Source organism: Corvus kubaryi, unplaced genomic scaffold (assembly GCF_017639235.1).
Source record: "Corvus kubaryi isolate FWS band 111438036 unplaced genomic scaffold, C.kubaryi_AGA036_p1.0 37357, whole genome shotgun sequence".
Classification (NCBI taxonomy): domain Eukaryota; kingdom Metazoa; phylum Chordata; class Aves; order Passeriformes; family Corvidae; genus Corvus; species Corvus kubaryi.
In genome coordinates, this window is record NW_024581117.1 from 3,981,142 (window position 1) to 4,004,619 (window position 23,478).

Here is a 23,478-nt window from a genome sequence, read left to right on the forward strand (position 1 = left end):
AGATAATCTGGAGAAAAGATAATTTTGATACTTGGGGCCTGCTAAAGCTCTCCACATAAAAAGTGAAAAGTAACAGAAATGTAACCAGACCTGCTGGATGATGCTGGTTACCATCATTCCTGACTCCTGCAGTGCTAATGACACTTTTTTTCTGTCTGGCAATCTTTGTCTTGGCTCCTTTTTGGAAATAAATCCCTTGTTCTTAACTCCTCTGTTTCTGCATTGGTTTGACTAAGTCTTCTGTGGGAAAGTTTGAGATTTTCTTCTGTTTCGCTGGCAATGTTTCACCTTTTCCCCCACCCCCTCCTCATTTCTTTGGACAGATTTCATTTCCCTAACAGATGTCTCTTGTTTCTGAAAGAAACATCCACATACACAAGATTTCTTTATTTTACCATATTTTTGACTCTTTTTTTATTATTTTCCTTTTCTTTGCTTGCTTTCTTTCTAATCTAAATCACTGTGTATATTCCACAACTCAGCTCTGAAAAACTACCTCTGAAGTATGATTTTACAGTGGCTTTTCTACCACTCCATGCCTGCAGAGGCACACCAGAGGCCCTGAAGGCTGGATTTTCATTTAACAGGATAATAATAGAGCTTCTACATAATTATCTGCATAGGTAATCAGGGCATGCATGCATACAGATACCCAGCAACAGGTGCACAGGCCTATTCCTTACATCCAGAGCCTGAGACTTTGGACCGTTCCAGTGAGAGGCTGGCAAGATGTAGGGCCCTGCTGCTGTTTCGAAATCATATGGTCAAGCTGAAGAACTGTATTTATGAGAAACACTGCTTCTGCATTTGGTAGAGTTCATCCTTTAAGCTGCCCTATGTATGCTGGCCAGGCAGAAAGAATTCAGCTTTTGGTGCAGGATGTGCAGGTATATGCTGTATGCTTGCTGACAGTCCACACACTTAGGACTGAAGTTATCAGTACTAAGTAGAGGTCCATTTTTTTACCCCCAAACCAGTTAGAGCCTGTGCCCAAGAGAATGACTGTCTGTGATACATAGCCATGGAAGTAAGTATCTGTATTTTGAGATACTCAAATTTTTTTTAGAACAATTCTAGGTCAGATTTTAAAAGTTGAACCTTGAGTATTGATCTTCTCAATAACTATTGTTTCTGTCAACATATCAAGATGGTCAAGGGTTTCTTAAGATGTCTAGGTGCCTAAGTAGCATTGAGAATCTGTGAAATATGAACATAGCATATTTTGCATGTGCCCCAGGAGAGCTGAGGCCTGGCCTTCTATGCAGGAGCACAGCTAGTAGAGCCACTTCTAGCCAGGCTTCCTCAAGGGTAAGGAAGTTGCACAAACATGTGCTTGGCTCTGAAATCATTAACCAATTAAGGCAACTATCTTTGAATGCTCTTGGGCTCTCCAGAGCCTCTGAATTTGGCTGGGGTGACAAGGGCATGAGCAGAGCTTCTTGAGTGGGAGCTCTACACCAGAAGAAGCACAAGAACTCCTGTCCACCTCAAAGATTGTAATCTAGATAAACATTTACAAAAAGCCATCCACATCCTTCCTTCTAACCTGTAGGTACTACTGGCAAACCTGAGGTTGGTGTGTTTTGACCAGATTCTTAAACCTTCTCCTTGCAGGTTTATAAGTATGTGCACAGGACCACAAAGAAAAAGACATGTTGTGTGCAAATGGGATTTGTAGGAATCTGAATGCTTAATGAGAAGTCTTCAATTATTTCATGGTCCATTTCTGGTGCCCAATTTAATTTTGAACTACTGATGTCACGGTGGGTCAAAGGAGAAGAGCCATATGTCCATCACCGATGAAAACCATTTCCATATGTCCATGTATCCCCCTTGTTATGTGCCTGGCTTCCCACAGTCAGTATTGCTTTGGGATGTCAAGCAAAAAGGGAAGGAGTAACAGAAATCTGCTTTTATTTAAACCTGATTAAAAGAGGGAATGAATTTAGGTAACCTATTCTGAAGCTGTTGAAATTTATTCCAAGAGGTTGACTGCATAGCTCATGTAGAAAGCAGCTGCCAGCTTTTATTACTTGTTTCCACCCCATGCCCCAATCAAATCTATTCATAATCTTTAGGCAGAATGCAAGCATGGCACCTGGAACTTCTTTCAAGGTCTTCTTGTCCTTTAGATGTTGAAAACAGCTGCCTGCCTCTGCCCAAGGACCAGAATGAAGCCTGCCCAGAAAATGGGAAGAGCAAGTAAAGACATCTGTAGAGAGCTGAGAGTTGGAATGAGTCTTTTTCTAGTGTAGAATCATGCTCACCTCTGCTTTCATTTTTACTCCAGTCAGGTTCTTCCTCTAGTGCAATTGAAATGCAAACAACAAAAATTAAGAGGTACTCTGTGCAGTGTATTATAAAACATTTTGTAAGAGCAAACACAAGGAGCAGTCTCTCCTCTTAGTCCTAATCCTATAGCCCTATCTTTCCCCAGGTAAGTCAAAATGTCAGCACAATGTCAGCAAAACCGTGTAACTGAGAGATCCTGCTCTGCAGGAGTGGGTGGAAAGCAATACGTCAATTCTTCAGTTTTATGCAGTCTGACAGGCTGTGCCAAGGTGCCTTGGAAAGGCACAAGAAAACAGGCTTCAGTCCATTGCAGGACTGGGCCATGATACACAGTGTAATGGTATATCAATTGTAAAATATATCCATATTTCCATATTTTGACCCTTTCTGAGATAGTTTAGATTAACTTAGCTAATTCTTGTCAGTACTATTTTGTAAAATCATGATTCAAAACCTTTAACAGATTTTCATCAGCCTCTATAAACACAAAAGGAGGAGCAAAATTGCCTTGCATTGATGCTAAAGCATTGCAATAGACAGAAGCAATTTTTTCAAATATAAATAAGGCTTTCTTTATGTCATCAGTAGAATAACAACCAGGATTTCAGAGGCATATGTGTAAGGTGAGAATTGAGTGTGCAATTTACTTCAGTAAATTGTCAGACGTAAATATCCAGCTAGTCTGTCACCACAGAACTGTGGGATTCAATTCTCTCTACAGCTGGGAAGCAAAAACATTATACACCAGGGAAAGTTTGGGTTGACCCTAATTAATTCTTAAACTACACATAGCTTCAAATGGATTAAATTGACTATCTATATGGAATTGTAAAAGAAAATGTAATTGGCCAAAAATCAGTCAAAATGAAATAATTCAATTCATTGGATTCCTTGGCTTATAGAAAAAGAAAACGTTATTGGAGATACGGAGTAACTCCTATTCTCTGTTGTTCATAACTTGGAAGTGCCTTCTGAAATACTGGGTACAGCCCAATCTGCAGAGTTTTCATGGTCCTGTGCATGAGTCCACATAATTTCTAGTTCATCACGCACTCATAAATTTTCACATTAGCATTTTTCCAGGTCCTGCAGAAAAAAGAATAAATACGTGTATTTTAAGTTCATTCCCCGTCCTCTGTTTTTTCAGCAGAAAAAATATGGAGTTTGTGTTAGCTGTGTTTAGATATGATGACTAAACCAAATTTCTGTTGCAAAAAAAAAAAAAGATGTCTTCATGTTGGGTAAGACTGCCACAGCTGTAGGTCCTCTGAGAAAAGAAGTCAGCATGGGTCGTGAGGGTAGAAATGATGCATGCAATGATGGGAACAATGTAACGAAATGTATTTATGAAAAAAAAAAATGGAAAACAAAAATATAAAAAGACAGGAAGAGTGTCCAATTGGAACAGTACTGTCAGCGGGAACTCTGCTGGTCTAACATATAACAGACCTGTAGGCACGAGGCTCTCTGCCTCTTCATTTTTATTTGGAAAAGAAAAGATGCCCACTGCCAGGATCATCAAAAAATGTTATTCTTCATTAAAGCCGTGAGACCTTGGAAAACCTTGTCCAGCTCACTTTTAAAAACAAAAATAAGTAAGTCCTGCAAGTGCCTAAGGGGAGGATAAGGTTACTTATTGTTGCTTAAAAAATCATTTGGTGCCAAGGCAAAGCAGCAGTGGGTATATTTTAAAGTGACAGGTCTAAAAAATATTGTTCTTACTCCCACCTGCCCCTGAACTCCCTCCATACCAAAAGAAGCATTCTCCATAGTCCCCAATTAGTGAGCTGGAGTATTTAAAATTCAAACAAGGACCTTCTTCTCACTCTCATACTCATTAGCTCACTCCAGCCCTCCTTAGGCAAGGGATTTTCTAAAGAGTCCATTTAGGAGTGCTAATAATAGTAATTAGAGGTCGAGAAACCATCTTGAAACTTGACCCAAATTTTCACCCAAAACTTGAAATGAACACAAACCCTTTCTCAGTTTTGAAGGAACTGGGAACTCCTTCAAAGAAGAAGTTCGTGACTTGGAAATTTCCCTTTTAAAATGTTGTTTCAGTCCTGCATACCAAGTCCTTGAAAAATTATCTAAGCAGAAAGGCTGCTTTTTAGGAACCTTCTAGAAGCATTTGTTGTGCTGTTCTTTTGCGCCTGCTCAAAATGCATGCAGTATTACTGAGCCTATTGTAAACTGTGGGCCTCTTTTCTCCCTCATTCACATTTATTCTATGCCAATGGGGTGATATTAAATTACCTCCTGCACCTCCCAGGAGTTCAAGCATTCTTTGCACTACCTTAAAAATTCCAGGCTGCTGCAGTCTCCCACAGATAGCTACAGCAGCCCTGTGCCTGCTTTGACACTCTCATTTTTCATAGAGTTCCTTTTGTTCCAGCCTGTAGCTCAAAACAGCTGAAATGATAGTGGCCCAACTGTTCCTCCTTCTTCCATGATAGGACACATCCATACATTGAGGATGCTCAGCTAGGGTGGCTAGAGCTGCCTCCATGCACGGGATAGATGCAAAAAGCCATACTGGGAGCTAAATTCTGTTACACTGGCTCCAGTGGAAATTAATCCTGAATACTGGGCCAAATAAAAATGCAGTAAGGTCCAATGCTTCTGATACTTCTGAAAGTGATGGCTTTGCATCAGATGTATGTGTCTCCAAGTAAACAGGACGTCTGCAGAAAGACACAAGAATCAAGACTGAACTGGGCAACACATAGAAAAGTTTAACCTTCTATAACTAGATTGATGCGATAATAATTTAGATTTGGAAATACACACTGACCTGCTACAATTATTAGTAATATTTTTAGCTATAATATAAGCACTGGGCCTTATTATGACTCTGCACTGCCTGAATAATTTGTCTTATAAATCTTATTTTATGTCTATTACTTTCTAGAAATGTACTGTATATTATTGTATATATAATATATTACATATTTTCTATTCTGGCAGATTACGCTGGAACAAAAAAATTCTATATTATCTTGCAAAGGACTTTTAAAGTCATTGGCAGGTTTCCCCTTGTAATTTGGATAAAATAAAAACAGTTTTTTAGATTCATAACATCTTGAACAAATTTATATGTAGTTCATTATCAGAAGCAGATACGGTCCAAAACTGCAATTTCTTACTGCAGGGATGTTTTAATATTTGGATTTGTCCCGAACTGAAACAAAATGTCTGAATGGCAAAGCAATGTATAGAATGAAAAGGAGATAAAAGATTTATTCAGAAATACCAAAACATTTCATTTTGAAAATGTCAAAAAAATATTCCGGAAATGTTTAAACGTTTCAGTTAAGAATTTTTCATCCAGATGGAACATTTCAGCATTCTTAAACACAAATATGAAATATTTCATATCTGGCTGGGCTTACCTAGGCCTCTTTATCACAGCTCAATTACCAAATACAATCATTTCTTTCTGGGAAGAAGATAATTACTTTTAAATGGTGCGTGAACTATGTGCTGTTTTAAAAAGATCCTGATATATTAAGATTACATGAACATATTTTCTTTCAATATCTAGTCACAGAATGTTTCTATTATGCAGATTCTCAGATAAGCTGTACCTCTTAGTAAAAAGAGAGAGGAGGAAAACTGAATCGTAAACTACGTCAAAACTCAAAAAATGAAGCTGTAACTAGTTAGCTCGAGAAATTCTGGTATTCCAGCATGTCAGAAATTAAAGCTGATGAAAGTGTACAGCTAGAATAAAAGTATTACAGAAACAATCCAGGTTTTACAAAGACTTTGCAAAGAGTTTCTAAAAATTTTATACTTCAAAGAATAAAATATAAGCTGGTGTATATATATATACAGTATAAACTCTCCCTGCCAACCCTCTTCTCAGTTCCCATGCTGCTCTAAAACATTATTTGTGATGGAGTCGAATAACATTAAATTGCATTTATATTGCACTTCTGTAGTATTGGACCATACTTGCATAAACTTTGAAGACAAGGCCTTTTTCGGAGAGACCATAATGGGACATTGACTTGAAGTTCTCTTTTCAACAATGACCATTTGATTAAAAGTGAGTTTTGATTAGAAATGTTAATGTCTATAAAAATTGTTTAATCAAGGCAATTTTTAATCACTTAGAAAATTTTAATTTTTCAAATATCTCTTGTCAATACAAATACTGCCTTCCTTAACATCAGACATGAGTGCTTCACAAATAAACAACTAAGTTGCTGCAACATTGGTATTATTCCTCTAATTTTTAGAGGGGAAAAAAAAAAGAAGAGATTTGGTTATTGATTTACCTCTCTGATACCATAGCAAAAAACATACTTGGAATCTTCTAACTGCATAATGGATGGCATGAATGTCAAGGGTAAGAAAACTTGGAATCAGTTTCACCTAGTGTACATTTTACATATAGTTCCAATGTGAAATGAAAAATATCCTGCCTGAACATATTATTTTCAACCAATAGCAGTGTTGGATTTTGTGAGGCCACAGCATGAAAAGTCATGAAAATATTCTGTCTAAACAAAAAGACCAAAAAAAACCCAAAACCAAACCAAAACAAAACCGTCAAGAATTATTGCATATGATAGTAAATTCATTCTTTCCCTGCCATCTTGAAGAGTTGTTCTACAAAGGCAGACAGGAAGCTTGGTTAATGCAATTTTTACACAATACTCAAGAAAAATCTGAGTGTTAGAAAGACACCTATGGTCTCCCACAGCTGATTTCCCTCTCATTCGTATTTGCTGCAAATCATGAGCTCTTACACTGAATTTAATAGCAGTATAAAATCAGGGTAAGATGGATCAGGCTGTGTGTAACACATTCTTTGCAGTATACAAAGTTCACAGTCTTATAGACAGTTTGTAATATTCATTAGACTGTGGAGAGTAGGCTGGGAATAAACTAAACTTTAAGCACAAGACAGAGTGTACATGACCCAATGTAACTGCACTCAACAGCATAGTTGCTGATCAGCAGTGTCTGATCAAACCATATGGCCCTGATCACGTTGGCCAACAGAAGATGTGGTACTTTTTTTCTCACAGTGTGTCACATACTGCTCTGGGTAGAACACTACTGTTTTTAAAGAAATCAGAAAGGTTTATGTAAAAGCTTTTATAGCCTCATGTGGTCAGTCCCACATCCCAAATCAAGACCATAATTAGAACATATCAAAATCTTGAGTTCTTGTTCTCTGTTTGGATTGGTTTTCTTTTTAGTTTGGTGCCCTTATAGCATCTAGTTTAAAGCAGTAGGATGGGAATGAGGAATAAGGATCAAAAGGGTACCTTGCCAGTGACCGTTTCCTTCTGCCAGTGCTCTGAAGCCCACCACACACACAAAGGCATAGCTTTCAGTGACGTAGCTACTGAAGAAAGCTAACTCACTAACTTCAGTGTAGCCAACAAAAGTCAAAGCATCTCCTAATATCACACATTGAGTTCTCTGGCACAGTGGCTATATTTGTATGACTTCTGGTCTTTTTAAGTAGCAAATGGCAGTTGTGGTTGCCAATAGTGTGACCTATGATTCTTGAACCCTGGGGCCTTCATACACAACTGTCCTATGGATTCCTTGACAGCAAGGGCAGATAAAGGCTGACTGTGACACAGTATTAGAACTCCAACTATATATCCAAGCTTTATGGGTCTGATTGACAATGAGCAAATAGGGGTATTCGTACCAGCAGCTGAGGCGTAGACAATTTGGATGATATGGGAATGAATTAGCAGAATAACTTTCAGCCTTATGTTTTCACTCCCTCTGAGGTACATACTCTCCCACTCTCCCTAGCATGCCTGTCCCAGACATAATTATGTTCTCTAAAGATTCATGACATCCTGTGTGCAGAAGTGACAGCAGAGAGGAAATACTAACTGCGCAAACTTGAAGCCAGGGCAGTTTTGAACATTTTGAATATGTTAAGACCAGCAGCATCCTCATTAAACTCTGATTAGCAAGTGGACTTGATCCAGGCTAATTCATGGCTGAATGGGGTTTTTCTTCTTTTTTTTTTTTGCTGCCAGTTTATCAGAGGTAGGCAATTAAGAGCTCACACACCTCCAAGTCTTGTAGTTTTTTGAAGCAGGGATCTCATACCAGCCTTGCAATAAAGCCTTATTGTCCTTGGGACAATATTCTTCACTAATCTCACTTCTGGCAATTTACTTTTTCTTGCTGAGCAGATTTAGAAACAAAAAACCTTGAAAGGGCATGGGAGGAGGAATAATCTCAGGCTATCTAATCCCATCCCTAAAGTGGGAGTTTTCCATTCAGCTTCTCTTTTAATGAGCACTGGAGAAATAAAGTTTTATTGCAACACTACTTTGATTCAAGAGACCTATGAGGACCCAATTATCCATCCAGTGGGAGTGGGGTGGCAATCTGGTTTTCAAAGTAAAAGCAATGTAGCAACACAGGCCCCTTGTAATTATGTCTTCTGTACAAATTTATAAACCCAGAGGTGAGCTTTGCTTTGCTTGATTATTTAAATGCAATTATTACCTTTCTTTCACTCTCAACTTTTTAATAAAGCTTTCCCAAATGCAGTGCTTGGAGTTATTCTTCCAGAGCACTAGGATTCCAAAGGCTTAAGTGGAAACCAATCCTCTGCTTCAGTGAAAGAAACATAGTCAGGTCCGGTCAAAGATTATCTGAAGACCCAAAATGTTTGACAGACACACTGAGGGGGCTACATCCTATTTCCCACCTGAGAAAGTGAGAGAGGAGAGTGGGACAGAAAGAAGGAAGCTAAAGAAGACTGGGAGTGATTCAGAGAGTGGAAAGGAAGAAACACTGCTCGAACAGTAGCCTGACTCAAGGGAAGCATCCTGTTTATGTCATTTGTCTTCCTTTGTAGCTGTCAGTATTACATTCATTGCACAAATGTGTGCCTTCTTTGGAAGTGCATTCAGATTTGCTTATAACCTAACCCTGTTTAAAATAAGGAAGGGGGACAGGTGTTCTCAACAACATATTTTTCAGTCCTGGTCTCTTATAATCCAATCTTCAGTAGGTCACAAGGAACTCCTTCTGACTCTTCCCACTTCTAGGCCCAACAGGTGGATGGGATCAGTGAATCAAGTGTGTCTATGACATGTAAGAAGAGGCATGGTGCATATTGCATCAATTCATTCTCATTGCATTGCATGTATGTGCAGCTTGAGGCAGTGACTTCAAGACACAGTCTTCAGGTCCTTGTCTTTCAAAGGCATGCCAAAGTTTTTACGGATACAGGTACACATGGGGAGCTAGGGCTTAAATTTATACCAATAATAGAATCAACTTCATATATGATACACATAGAGTCTACATGAGATGTATGCTTTCTTGTTCAACCTGTATGAGATGATGTATTATATGCACAAGTAATATCCATTGCATATAATTCAAACACATTAGTCTAACATATGTAGAGATAAGTTATATAAACCATTTATTTGTTGAAAATGCAGTTTGAGAGCACAGCAACCATTCATTACTTACTCCTTGTGATGATTTGTGGGATTTCCTTATGTATATGCTCCTTTTTTTCAATTGCTGTTGATTTGAAAGGAGTTGTGATATTGCTGTCTATTTTAATGCCTCTCTGAAGGACCTTGCAAGATACATTACATTGCTCCTGGAGTAGACAGTAGATAGCCATTGGACTAACAGGAAGACATGATAAGGAGGAGAGAAAAAGCAATAGTCCTTCTTTCTGTTCACAGGAAGCGTTTTCCAAAAAGAAAGTCATAAAGCACCAACTGAGCGGAAGTCAGACAGTCTTGCACAGTCATACAAGGCTGAGGGAATGGGTTTGCAGTTGAAATGACAAAGCAAGCTGGACAAGACAAACCGTGGTTCAGAGTGAATGGCATGAGTTGTACGGAGGACTGCAGTTTGACCCCATGATGAATACTGGTTTACAGAAGCAAGGAAACTGAAAAGTCAAAGGGAGTTTCTACTGCATATATCTATGTGAAAAAATGTTTTCAAAAAGCCCTGTGTGTATGCACTTATACAGTCGTGTGTGTCTAAGTCAAATTTCTGTCATCAAGTGTCTCTCAAGGGTTAAAGAGTATATAAAATCTCTCGCGGGATTTTGGAAAGGGTGTATCTTCACTGTGTCTGAATTTTAGGATTCAGCATTAGTCTTAGGAATCTTCCTGAGCAAGATGGACTGTACTCCCAGAAAATTATGCTATATAGTTGACTTGTGTCCCCAGTATATTTATAGAGACACCAGCCAGAAGCTACTCCTGGACTCCTTTCAGACTTCAGGGGTTTAAAGCATTTGGTTCCTAGCAGACCTGGAAACCAAGCACAAAATGAGGAGTTATCTATGAAAGGGTGACACTTATACTGTCTTTGCAGCAGAGCAGCTTATGCCGAATTACTTTGATCCTTCAGAAAAAGAAAATCAGAGAATCAATAACAACAAAGAACTCACAGAAAAGAATTTGGAAGTGATTATTTAACATCTCTAAAATGTTTCCATCTGGAATTTCACATGGAGACACAGATCAATGCTCTAGTCACAATGTTGTAGAAGGGAAGCCACTCACTTCATGCCCACAAGAGGTGATTCCAATCCCTTCTCTCTGATTTGTAAACAATACTTAATTTGCTAGAATCAGCTGCAGTCACTCCTCATACTGTACTGGATTCCCTCATAATAGTATGACAGAAGTCCATCTCTACAGGTGGGTCTCTAGTCACCAATACATGGTATCATTCTTTGTTTCTCCTGCCTAATGGAATAAACAACAGCATAAAACCAGCCTGATGTTACAATCAGTTTTCTGCCATTGTTGCCTTTATGCAAATAGAGGAATAACAACAGCTTCTTTTCCAATGTACTTTTTCAGTGGCTATAGTGGAATAGGGGCACAGGCATTCTTTCCTGAACCTGAGGCTGGCTTCTAGATGAGTAAGACCCTGGACGTGAATTTTACCCAGGGGGCTCAGAGACATGATCAAGTGATGGGAACTTTCCACTGAGGTGCTATTGAAAATTCAGGACAGTGAGCCCATTAAGTGTGTGTGTCTAGTTAAACTGTTCCAACATGCTAAGCTGTCCCGTAGATACACATCTCAGAAGGACACGACTCCTTTCTGAGGTTTCCTATGTCTTATGGTTTAACCCCAGCCAGCAACCAAGCCTCACACAGCTGCTCACTCACTCCCCCACAGCAGGATCACGGAGAGAATTGGAAGGGTAAAAGCCAGAGAACTCATGGGCTGAGATAAAGACACTTTAATAAGGAAAGCAAAAGCTACACACACAAGCAAATCAAAACAAGGAATTAATTCACTGCTTCCCATGGGCAGGCAGGTGTTCAGCCAGCTCCAGAACAGCAGGGCCCCATCATGTGTAATGGTGACTTGGAAGACAAACATCATTACTCCAAATATCTCCCCCTTTTTCCCTCTTCCCATGCTCATGATGTCATATGGTCTGGATGTCCCACTTGTGTCTCCTCCCAACCTCTCAAGCTCCCCCAACTTGCCAATGTGGCAGTAAAAAAACCAGGAAAAGCCTTGCCTCTGTGTAAGCCGCACTCAGTGACAACAAAAACTTCTCCATATTATCAGCACAAATCCAAACTCAGCTCCATACTAGCCACCGTGAAGAAAATTAACTCTACCCCAGCCAAAGCCAACACAACGTGATAGGAAACTACACAACACCATTATGGCTTAATATAACCTGGAAAAGCCTTAGCTTTCTGAAATATTGACAGAGAAGGTGGAAACTATGCATTTTTCATACTCTTTTTGCATGACTGGCAATAGATACCACCCACATGATTTTGGTTTGCAGTCCACTGACCATCCAAGTTTCCTTACCCAAAGTAAGCTTTACAGCCCCTCTGCCATATTAAAAAAAAAACAACCAGCAACTCCATGAAGCATTACTCTAATAAAATGACTTTGAAGGATTTGCCAAGTTAGATTTTAGTAAGTGTAATGTGACAAACTAAGACCTGCCAAATGGAGCTGTTTCTCATATCTTCTCCTGCTATTAAGAGGTCATTAGAATCAGTCACAGGTTTGACAAAGAAGATGGTGCATCTAGTGGCAGGGGCTGAACATGATTATTGTTCCTGATCTCTAGAGCATGTTCATAGTTCCTGACCTCTGTATGTACAGTTGAGCTCTCACTGCTTCCACTTAGGTGTCTCAGATTCTGATTTTGGTATGTACCTTACAGCAGTGTGGTCATCTTCCTGCCTGCTAGGTTAAGTTCACTGAGAGAATGACTTTTTTTTCCATGGCATCCACATAAATTCCAGAAGCAGATTCTTTGAATCAAACTACCTTTGCACACATGCAGATATTACGTTGTTAGAAAACAATCAGGAACACACAGACGAGTATCTGTAGTCCAGTTAAATAGCATATCAGTTAGTATTTCCTTTTCATGCTCAGGGCTCTTGCATTTGTCCCAGACAGACTCCCTGTTCAGGGAGAAGAACATCATCTGCCAACATCCACTCTTACAGTTGAGACCCTTTTAACATGAAACTCCAGCGTCAGTAGCCAAGACACAGGGATGTAAGTGCATGAATGTGCAACAGTACTATGCATGCTGTTTTCATTCCTTTTACATGACAGCAGGTATGATTAATTATGACCTTCTGATCAGAGAGCTGTCAGAAGGGGAGTAATGAAGCTCAAGAAGCAGCTATTACCTTTCTAGTCAAAAGTCATTGTCCTTTGCTCCTAGGCTGGCTATCCACGGACACCTTTTTTCCTCCTTCCCTAAGCTGCTATCACTGCTTGCTCATCAGTGCTGGAATCCAGGTCCAGCAACAGCAGTGCCTCACAGAAATTGCTGAACCATGAGATCCCAGTGCTCAGAGGCATGGTTAAACCAACTGTTCAACCAAACTAGATCATGTTATCTAAGAACACTGCAAAGGAAAATGGTTTCTTAAGGTGAAAGCAAACCTGGGTTTAAGTGATACTATCCTTTATTAAAAATTCTCATGCTATTGAACTAGGGTTGGTAGAAGCTCTAATATCAAAAACTATTTTGAGGGGAAAACTGCATCCACCTCTGTAAAGCATGAAAACCAAAAGCACAAAAGCAAACAGTTTAAACCCTTCATGGTATTCTGATGGCACTGCAGCACATATATATGGGCTTGATAGCCTAACAGAAAGTTTCCTATACATGACCTGATCACACAGAGAATTTCACCTAGATTTGATATAGGCTTTTTCAAAAAAGATAAATGCAAGTAACTGTGATTTAATTCATTAACTTTGTCAAATCACAGTAGATCAGGGCTATAGTGGGAAAACTTTGAAGTGTGGAAGGGTACATGTGCTTATTCTGCTTGTAAAATCAAAGACAAAACATACCCAAATTTAGAGATGAGACATGCTACACAGAGGGGAATGGTTGGCTATTTTATAAACCAGTTTATATGGAAAATGCATGAAAAGTCACTTTTGATTTTGAAAATACCAAATTATGTGGAAGCTAGCTATGTGAAAAAGATTTTGGCCAGATTAGTGGAAAAATCTTGAAATCACTTATTTTTGTACTATCTTTACTAAAAGAAATCTTTCCAAATGCAGCATGCTTTCAAAAGCTAGAAGACCTTAAACAACAAATCCTTTAAGTATGAGAAACCTGGTCATTTAGGAAAAAAAAAAAAGAGTAAATGTAACTTTTCCAAATTTCAATAATAGTGACCATATGCTGACTTAAATCTTCAGTTTTCATCTATCAGCCTTTACTCCTGAAATAGAAAGATGATGTGCCCCACAATAACAAAGAATACTTAGTCTGATTTTCAGAGAGAGTCAGGCTTAGTAATTCCAGTAAAGTCAGTCAGACTGGAGAGGTGTTTGTATTTCTGAGGTACACCAGAAATCAGTTTTGCAGCCATTCAAAGCGGTATCCACAATGATAATTTCACCTAGCTCTAAAAACAGTGTGGAAAATACATTTCCTCAAAAAATAACACAAATGTTTTAAATAATTCAAATGACCCAACTATTTAGAATAAATGTTTGTATAGTGTTTGTCTTTCAGCTGGGACCTAGCCATTTTATCAGCAAATTTTGGTTTTGAGTTCAGTAATAGCATGATGAGAAATAGTGCACACAACATAGGAAAACCCGGAGCCCAGTCTTTTTTTGTATTTTTTAAAAACATTTGTCTTAAACATCTGTTTTTAAGCACCTGTCAATAGTGGTGTCCCCCAGGGTTCTATATTAGGCCCAGTGTTTTTAACTTGTTTATCAGTAACTCAGACAAAGGGACAGGTGCCTCCTCAGCAGGTCACTGATGACCAAACCTGGGAGCAGTGGCCAATACCCCAGAGTGTAGCCCTTCACAGGGACCTCAACAGATTGGAGAGATGGGCAGAGATAAACCATCTGAAATTCAACAAGGGCAAATGCAGGGTCCTGCACTGGGAAGGAATAACCCCAGACACCAGCATACACTGGGAGCTGATCTTCTGGGAAGCAGCTCTGTGGAGAAGGACCTGGGGGTCCTGGTGCACAACAAGCTGCCCATGAACCAGCAGTGTGCCCTGGGGGCCAAGAAGGCCAATGATGTCCTGGGGTGCATTAGGAGGAGCATTGCCAGCAGGACAAGGGGTCCTGTCCCTCTACTGTGCCCTGGTGAGGCACATCTGGAGTGCTGTGTCCAGTTCTGGGCTCCTCAGGACAAGAGAGACATGGAGCTCCTGGAGTGGGTCCAGTGGTGGGCAACAAAGTTGCTCAGGGGTCTGAAGAATCCCTCTTATGAGGAAGGGCTGAGGGAGCCAATCCTGTTCAGCCTCAAGAAGAGATGACTGAGAGAAGACTTCATTAACGTGTATAAATATCTAAAGGGTGGGTGTCAAAAGGATCCAGGCTCTGCTTGAGCAATAGGACAAGAGGCAACAGGGACAAATTGATGTACAGGAAGTTCCACCCAAATATGAGGAAGAACTTCCTTACTGTGCAGATGACCAAATACTGGAACATGTTGCCCAGAGAGGTTTTGGAGTCTTCCTCACAGCAGATATTCAAAAACCATCTGGATGCAAACCTGTGAAACGTGCTCTAGAATGACTCTGCCTGAGAAGGGTAGTTGAACCAGAGCCACTGCGGTCTCTTCCAGCCTGATTAATTCTGTGATTCTGTATTTGGAAGGGGAGGCAACCAAATTCTATTGCTCTAATATTGTGTTTAGTTTTTCCTAAAGCTTTAATTTGGGAAGAGATTTTTCTTCTCTTTGAAATTGCAGTGCAATAAAAACTCTGCCAGATCAAGCTCACAGCATCCTTCTCCTATCTATACTATCTGCCAGCTCTTTTTATGGCCTAGGACATGCCATCAACCAAAAAAAGGATGTTGTGAGAAAAAAAGAAGCAGTGAGCAAGAGTAACCAGGAAAATATTACATCCCAATGGGCAGCTTGAGGTAAACCAGAACAAATGAAAAAAACAACATAGTTCATTTCTCCCACTTCTCGGATGCCTGGTTTTTAACTTGTGTAATCATCCATTAGCTTCACCCTGCATAAAGAGACAGCTGAACCAGCTACAATCAAAAGAAAAACATGACAGAGAGTTTTGGTAACCATAGTAAAACAGTTTAAAACAAGTTCAGTTTATACAGAGAATTCTTTAAGCTATGTTCATAGATAGAGTCATGCTCCATTAACATGGCATTTCATACCATACTCTCCAATAAATTTGTGGCAAATATTGCAGTTTTCCATTAAGTGAATGCTTCTGATCCTGGATGTAGAAACAGTGCAGTTACTACTCTGAGAGGACATAGCCACCAGAGCAGAGTGAAAATAACACAGCATCAAAGAGGGACAAGGCAAGGGATGCCTTTCTAAAACAGAGCCCAGCATGCAGGCAAAAAGAATAAGGTCTTAATGTGTATCTTCAACAAACTTCATAAGCCCACTCTATTTACGTTCCATGACATAGCTTCAATTTAAAATTACCCTTCCAATGCCAGAAGTTGAAAGGACACTGCCTCACGTCTAAATCTTCTGGTCCAAATTATAGCTGGAGTAATAGGCATCCATGGGCTTGAGTGTGCTCAGTGTCTTGTCAACAGTTTTCTTCCTAGTGCTCCCAAGTGGGAGGCAAGTGCAAGCTAAGTGCTAGGGCTACAAGCTACAATATTAGTGACTACGGAGGGTGGGAAGAGCAGAAGTCCTTGCACTGGGGCTACCAGAATGTATTGTGTGTCAACAGTAGGATGAGACAAAGTTTCAGATCTCCTGTCTCAAAACAAGATGACTCTAGGAGCCCCACAGATACTGTAAGGCCTCCAAATATAGACTTTCAAAATGTGAGTACCATAGCTGTATCCAGCACTGCTGCCTTGTATGATGAGGTTTGTCTCATCAGTGATAGTGTGGGTCAGTTTTTGGGATTTCTATCTGCTCTGGAGGCTGACTGGAGGCCAGCTGGCTCCATCCAGGACCAAATGCAGTGACTGACAGAGCACCTGGAGCCATGCTTCTCTCTTACTCTAGCAGAAACCACTCAAAGGCGACCTGTTGGATGAGAAGATAGTTGCTGTTTGCTTTACTCCTTGTGTGGAGGTTTTTGTTGAATATATTGGAGTCTGCATCAAAAAAATATGTAACCCACTAGTAAGAATTTATTAATTCTTAGGCAGGCATTAATTTATTTATTATTGGGCAGACTTTTAAATGACATTGTGTAAGGTCATTGAGACAGAGAGGGGAGGGGAGAGAGAAAGAAGGAGAAAGAGAGATTATACATATTCATATCTATAGATTATGTGTATCTATAAAAGTATATATATTCATATGCATACATACAGACTAGAATTCTAGATCTGACAATGGCTACTAGAATGTGACAACAGGGCAAGACCAGAATAGCTCTCTGCATAACCCAGCTCCCAGCTTCCTTCTACTTACGAAATTACTAAACTGGAGGTTGCATGTGTGGTTTTGTATTTTATAAAACCTGATGACATTTTTTTTCAACCAAGAAGCTGTCTGATCCTTCTTTGAATCCGTTAATACTTTTGGCCTCTGTGATATTGAATTTTACCGTTTAACTGTGTGTCTGTATCATACGAAGAAAACCTGCTATTTTTATTTGTTCATTTTATTTCTGCCTGATAATTTAATCAGAAGCCCTTCTTCCCAGCTCAGTCACAAATAGGCTGCTTGATTTTGAGCATAACTTATGCCTCAATTCCTTATCTGCAGAGCATGAAAGAAAGCATTCCCTCAGGCAGTCTCCCACTGAAATCAAATGACTGTAAATACCACTTGTAGCCAGATATACTTAGAATCCCATCTTATCTAATAAAAATATTTGCTAAAAGGGACTATGACTTCTGTGGGAGTATGTCAGGTAAGGAATAATGAAGGCAGTGAATGGCCTTCAGAAGTGGACATAAGGAATGCAGCACACAGCTGTAGTTTGAAAGAAAAGGAGGTGGCCATGTTTGACACCAGAGAATGAAGCACTCTTTGCCTATTGTATGGGCCAGCAGGCAGTGATGGCACAGATGAAACTTTTCATTGCCAGGAGAGAAAGTCAAACAGACCTGCATGAGCCCTTCATTTGATGTCTCTGTGAGAGGTGGACACCATACTCCAGCTGAAGCTTCTGAAAGTGACATTTTAAAGATAATTGAAGAAAAGAGAGGCTGTCCTTAATAATGAAGGGATCCAAGAAAGCTAGACTTACTTTAAGAAGAAAATCTTAAAGGTGCAGGAGCAGGCCATCCCTAACTGCCAAAAGATGAGTCATCGGGGAAGACAACTGCCCTAGCTGAGCAGGGAGCTTTCACAGGAACTAAGGGTAAAATAAGGCTTACAGCCTTTGGAAGAAGAGGCAGGCAATTCAGGAAGAGTACAAGGATGTTGTTATGTTATGCATAAAGAAAATTGGAAAGGCAGAAGCTCAACTAGGACTCAGTCTGCCCACTGCTGTAAAAGATAGTAAGTGTTTTTATAAATACATGAACAACTAAAGGAGAGCCAAGGAAAATCTCCATCCTTTATTGGATGCTAGGGGGACCAGAGTCACCAAGGATGAGGAAAAGGTTGAGGTATTTAATGCCTTCTTTGCCTCAGTCTTTGCCAATAAGACCAGTTATCCTCAGGGAAGCCAGCCCCCTGAGATGGTAGACAGGGATGGGGAGCAGGACAGACCTCCTGCAATCCAGGAGGAAGTTGTTAGTGATCTGCTGTGCCACTTAGACAACCACAAGTCTGTGGAGTCAGATGGGATCCACCCAAGGGTGCTGATGGAGGTGGCAGAAACACTCACGAAAACACTCTGCATCATTTATCATTAGTCCTAGTTAACAGCTTACTGGAGGTTGGTCAATGTGATGCTCATTGTATTTAGGTTTGTATGGTCAGGTTTTGGTAGTAGGGGTGTCTTCTGTGAGAAGCTGCTGGAAGCTTCCTCCATGCCCTGCAGAGCCAATTCCTGGCAGCTTCAAAGATGGACATGCCACTGGCCAAGGCTGGGCCCATCAGAGATGGTGGTAACGCTCCTGTGATAACAGATATAAGAAGGAAAAAAAGGGCTATTGCAGTGATGTAATTGTGGCCAGAGAACAACAGGGTGAAAACATGTGAGAGGAACAACGCTGCAGACACCAAGGTCAGTGGAGAAAGAGGGGGAGGAGCTGCTCCGGGCACTGGAGCTGAGACTCCTCTGCAGCCTGTGGTGCAGGCCACCGTGAAGCAGCTGTGACGCTGCAGCCCATGGAGGTCCATGTGGATGCAGAGATCCACCCACAGCCCATGAAGGAGACCCATATCAGGGCAGGTGGATGCCTGAGAGGAGGCAGGAGAAGCCCTTGCTGGAGCAGGTTCCTGGTAGCGACCTGCAGGAGAAACCAGCTCATGATGGAGCAGGTTTTCTTGTAGGACATGTGACCCTGTGGGGGAGCAACACCGGACCAACCTGTGCTTGAAGGACTACACCCTGTGGAAGACTGATCTACATTGGAGTAGTTCATGGAGAACTGCTTGTGGGATATTGGAGGAGTTCATTGAGGACTATCTTCTGTGGGAGGGTCCCAACGGTGGAGCAGGGGAAGGATTCGCCTCCCTGACCAATGTGAGAAACAGCTTGTGAGGAACTGACCCTAACCCCCATTTACCATCTCCCTGAACTGTTGAAGGGGAAGAGGTAGAGCTAGGAAGGAGTGAGGGGTGGGAATAAGGGGGTTTTAAGGTCTTATTTTACTTCTCATTATCCTGCTCTGATTTTGTTAGTAATAAATTCAATTTACATCTCTAATTCAAGTCTGTTTTTCCCATGACAGTATTTGGTGAGTGATCTCTTCTGGTCCTTAGCTCACGAACCCTTCATTATATTTTTTCTCCCCTGTACAGCTGTGGAGGAGAGGGATAGAGAAGTTTTGACGGGTGCCTGGCATCCAGCCAGAGTCAACCCAACAACTGTCCACAAGAAGGACTGGAAGGAGGATCTGTGGAACTGTAAGACTGTTGGCCTGACCCTGGTGCCAGAGAAGGTTACAGAACAAATCCTCTTGAGTGCCATCACACAGCACATACAGGACAACCAGGGGATGAGGCCCAGCCAGCAGGGCTTTGGGAAAGGCAGGTCCTGTCTGACCAACCTGATCTCCATCTATGCCCACATGACCTGCCCAGTGGATGAGGGAAGGGCTGTGGATGTTGTCTACCTTCAGTGAAGCCTTTGATACTGTCTCCCACAGCATTCTCCTGGAAAAGCTGGTAGTCCATGGCTTGGGTGGGTGCCCTGTTTGCTGGATTAAGAACTGGATGGGCCCAGAGAGAGGTGATGAATGGTGCCACAACTACTTGGTGGCCTGCCACTAGTGGAGTTCCCCAGGGATTAGTGTTGGGGCCAGTCCTGTTTAACATCTTTATCGATGATGTGGATGAGGGAATCTTCAATAAATTTCCAGATGACTCCAAGTTGGGTGTAAGTGTTGATCTCCTAGAGGGTCAGAAGAGTCTGCAGAAGGATCTGGACAGGCTGGATTGATGGGCTGAGGCCAATGGTATGAGGTTTAAAATGCCAAGTGCTGGGTTACACATTTTGGCCACAACAACCCCATGAGGCACTACAGGCTTAGGGCAGAGCGGCTGGCAAGCTGCCTGGTAGAAAAGGGAGGGCTGGTTGACAACAGGCTGAGCGTGATCCAGCAGTGTGCCCAGGTGGCCAAGAAGGCCAATGGCATCCTGGCCTGTATCAGCAATAGGGTGGCCAGCAGGACCAGGGCAGTGATTGTCGCCCTGTACTCAGCACTGGTGAGGCCACACCTCAAATGCTGTGTTCAGTTCTGGGCCTGTCACTGTAAGAAGGACATTGAGGGGCTGGGGCATGTCCAGAGAAGGGCAAGAGAACAGAGGTAGGGTCTGGAGCACATGTCCTGTGAGGAGCAGCTGAGGGAGCAGAAGGGGTTGTTTAGCCCAGAGGAAAAGAGACTCAGGGGAGACCTTTTTGCTCTCCACAAGTGCCTAAAAGGAGGGTGTAGCAAGGTGGGGTTCAGCCTCTTCTCCCAGGTAGCAAATGACAGGACAAGAGGACACAGTCTCAAGCTTCACCAGGGGAGATTCAGGTTGTACATCAGGAGGAATTTCTTCATGGAAAGGGTTGTTAAACATTGAAATGGACTGCCCACAGAGGTGGTGGAGTCACCATCCCTGAAGGTGTTCAGGAAACCACTGAACATGGCACTTGGTGCTATGGTCTAGTTTACGTGGTTCAGTGGTTGGACTCAATGACCTCAGGGTCTTTTCCAACCCAATTGATTCCACAGTTCTCTGTTTTGGGGCTTTGTGCAAGTTTTGCTGTTGTCTCAGTCCCTCTGGTAGAGGCAGATATGCAGCTGTGTGCTGAAAGCAGAGCAGATCACCTTTCTCTCCATCCTCAGCTTCCCACTCACCTTTCCCCCATGCATGCCAAGAAGAGACTTTGTTACAGACTCCCTAGGCAACAAAACTGATGACAGAGGAGAAGTGTTCTCCAGGAAGCTCTGGCTGCCACCATCAGGGTGCCATATGGAGGCAAGGACTCCCTAGGATTGTGGGGACCCCACGGGAGCCCATCAGGAAAGAGCTTGGCAGCCAGGACCCATTCCACCACCCTAGCCAGGAGCAGGGCAGCTGGGGGACCATAGGCAGCCACAGCCCTGGCACTGGGCAGTGCCCTGGGGATGGCCCAAGCCAGGCCAAGCCATGGGCCCGTGAGTGGCCCCACTGGTGGAACTCAAGGGCGGGCAGGGCAGGGCTGTGAGGAGCCAGAGAACAGCCCAGCTGTGGCATGGCCTGGGCAGAAACTCTCTCCTGTCAGCTAACCTTTCATAAACTACAGGCTCTGGACACAGATTTTAATTGCAGGTGCCCTCTGAATACCAGTATTTTCTGTATTTCTGTGTGGTTTTGTTAGCAACCTGTGTACATATGACATAGCTGCAAATACGTGCTGGCAAGAATATTCGGTGCTGAGGCCGAAGTGCTTCAATTCCAAAATGTGTTATTATAAATGCTATTTACATAGCAATTTTGACATTCATGAATTAGTTAAATCATTTGCATTCAAAACATATCTCTTCTAAGGACAATGGAGTTGACAGAAGAAGAAAGCAAGCCTGCCTTATTTACTGTGATTTCAACAAGCATGGGCATATGTTAGGAACTTCAGGGATGATACAGGCTCCATACTGCCAATATGGCAAAATTCCCACTGACTTTGAAAAGCTTGCAGTTCCAACCTGACAGGGATCCTTACTCACTTAAACTTTTAATAGTAAATGTCCACTTCTTCCTCAGTAAAAACATTCTGTCCTTATTCACTGCTCTGTACCATCCACATAGCAGCAAATCTTAACTCACAGAAGGTTCAAATACGGGCCTGAGCAGCATCTGAGGCCAATGTGTCTGAATTCCCTCTGAAGGAAGGATTTTTTCAGCTCATGAAGACACAGAGAATTTTAACTTTGCTGATGCTCTTCATTTACGAAACATATACATTAAAAAAAAAGTCCTTTCTTTCAGACCAATTTTCAAAAGACCTGCAGCTAAGGGTGACACAGAGAGAGCACACTGACCCCCATAACACTGACTGTAAGAACATCTGTTTTTCTCTTGTTAAAAGATGTATATACAACTTTCCATAGTCTTTAAAGCCTTTTGATTGTAAGTGTATAGAAAGCACTGATATACGTGTCAGTTATGTAGCTATAGACAAGGACCAGATCCACCTCCAGAGCGTTTTTTGACAGTTTCCAGGCTTTGCTATTGAAATGCAAGTAGATGCTGAATGTGGGAAAAGCTAAAGCTATGCTGCTTGGCTCAGAGCCCAGGACTGAAAGATTTGGATTCACTTTTCCAGCTGAAAAATGTACTTCCTCACAGAACTTCAAGGGGTTTCATACTCAGCTAAGGAGAGCCAGGGGTAGCTCCACCGAAGTCCATGAAAGTGTAGGCATAAATTGCAGTTCCGTATCTGACATGTATTTTCCCTTAGTAAGCATTAAACTCATTATAGGTGGATCAGACACAACAATCACAAGAAATTATGCTTATTATTTAGTCTTTCTTATATTAATCTGCATCAAATGGTGAGTATTTAGATTTATGAGCAGCTCCCTCTGTGAACTCTTTTGAGATAACCTTTCTGTTAGTGCGCAGAAATTGTATGGGAATTTTGGGCAAAAAAATTGTTTTCTTGGAAACTCTCAAATGAATTATCAGAGTTTCTTTTGCTGCTACTTGCCTTGGATTTCTTATATTACAAAATCAATGTCTCAAGTCAACATTTGTCAAAGGTATTATAGAGAATTCAATATATTGTTCTATTGAAAAATTACCAGAATTACACTGCTAAAGCTTAAAAAAACCCCCAATCCCAAATTTGTAATATGCACAGTCACATATGCATACCTCAGTTCAAGAATTTTATTTTCACTAATAGCTTCAGCCATGCAGAATATGGTGGTGTCCTGATGGAAAACTTTGGTTAGCAGATGTGTGTTGCTTTATTTTTTCCTTTCCATTTGCAAGCTTTTTTGGAGAAAAGTCAGGCCCCATGACCCAAATATGCAGCCTCAGGGCACTGTGTGAAAGGATCTGGTAACTCAGGTTCTTCCACTAATCCAGGTCAGCATCGTCCCAGACACAGATTTTATCCTGCAAGTCCCTGTGACGATGTGCAGCAGGAAATGCCAAGTTATTAT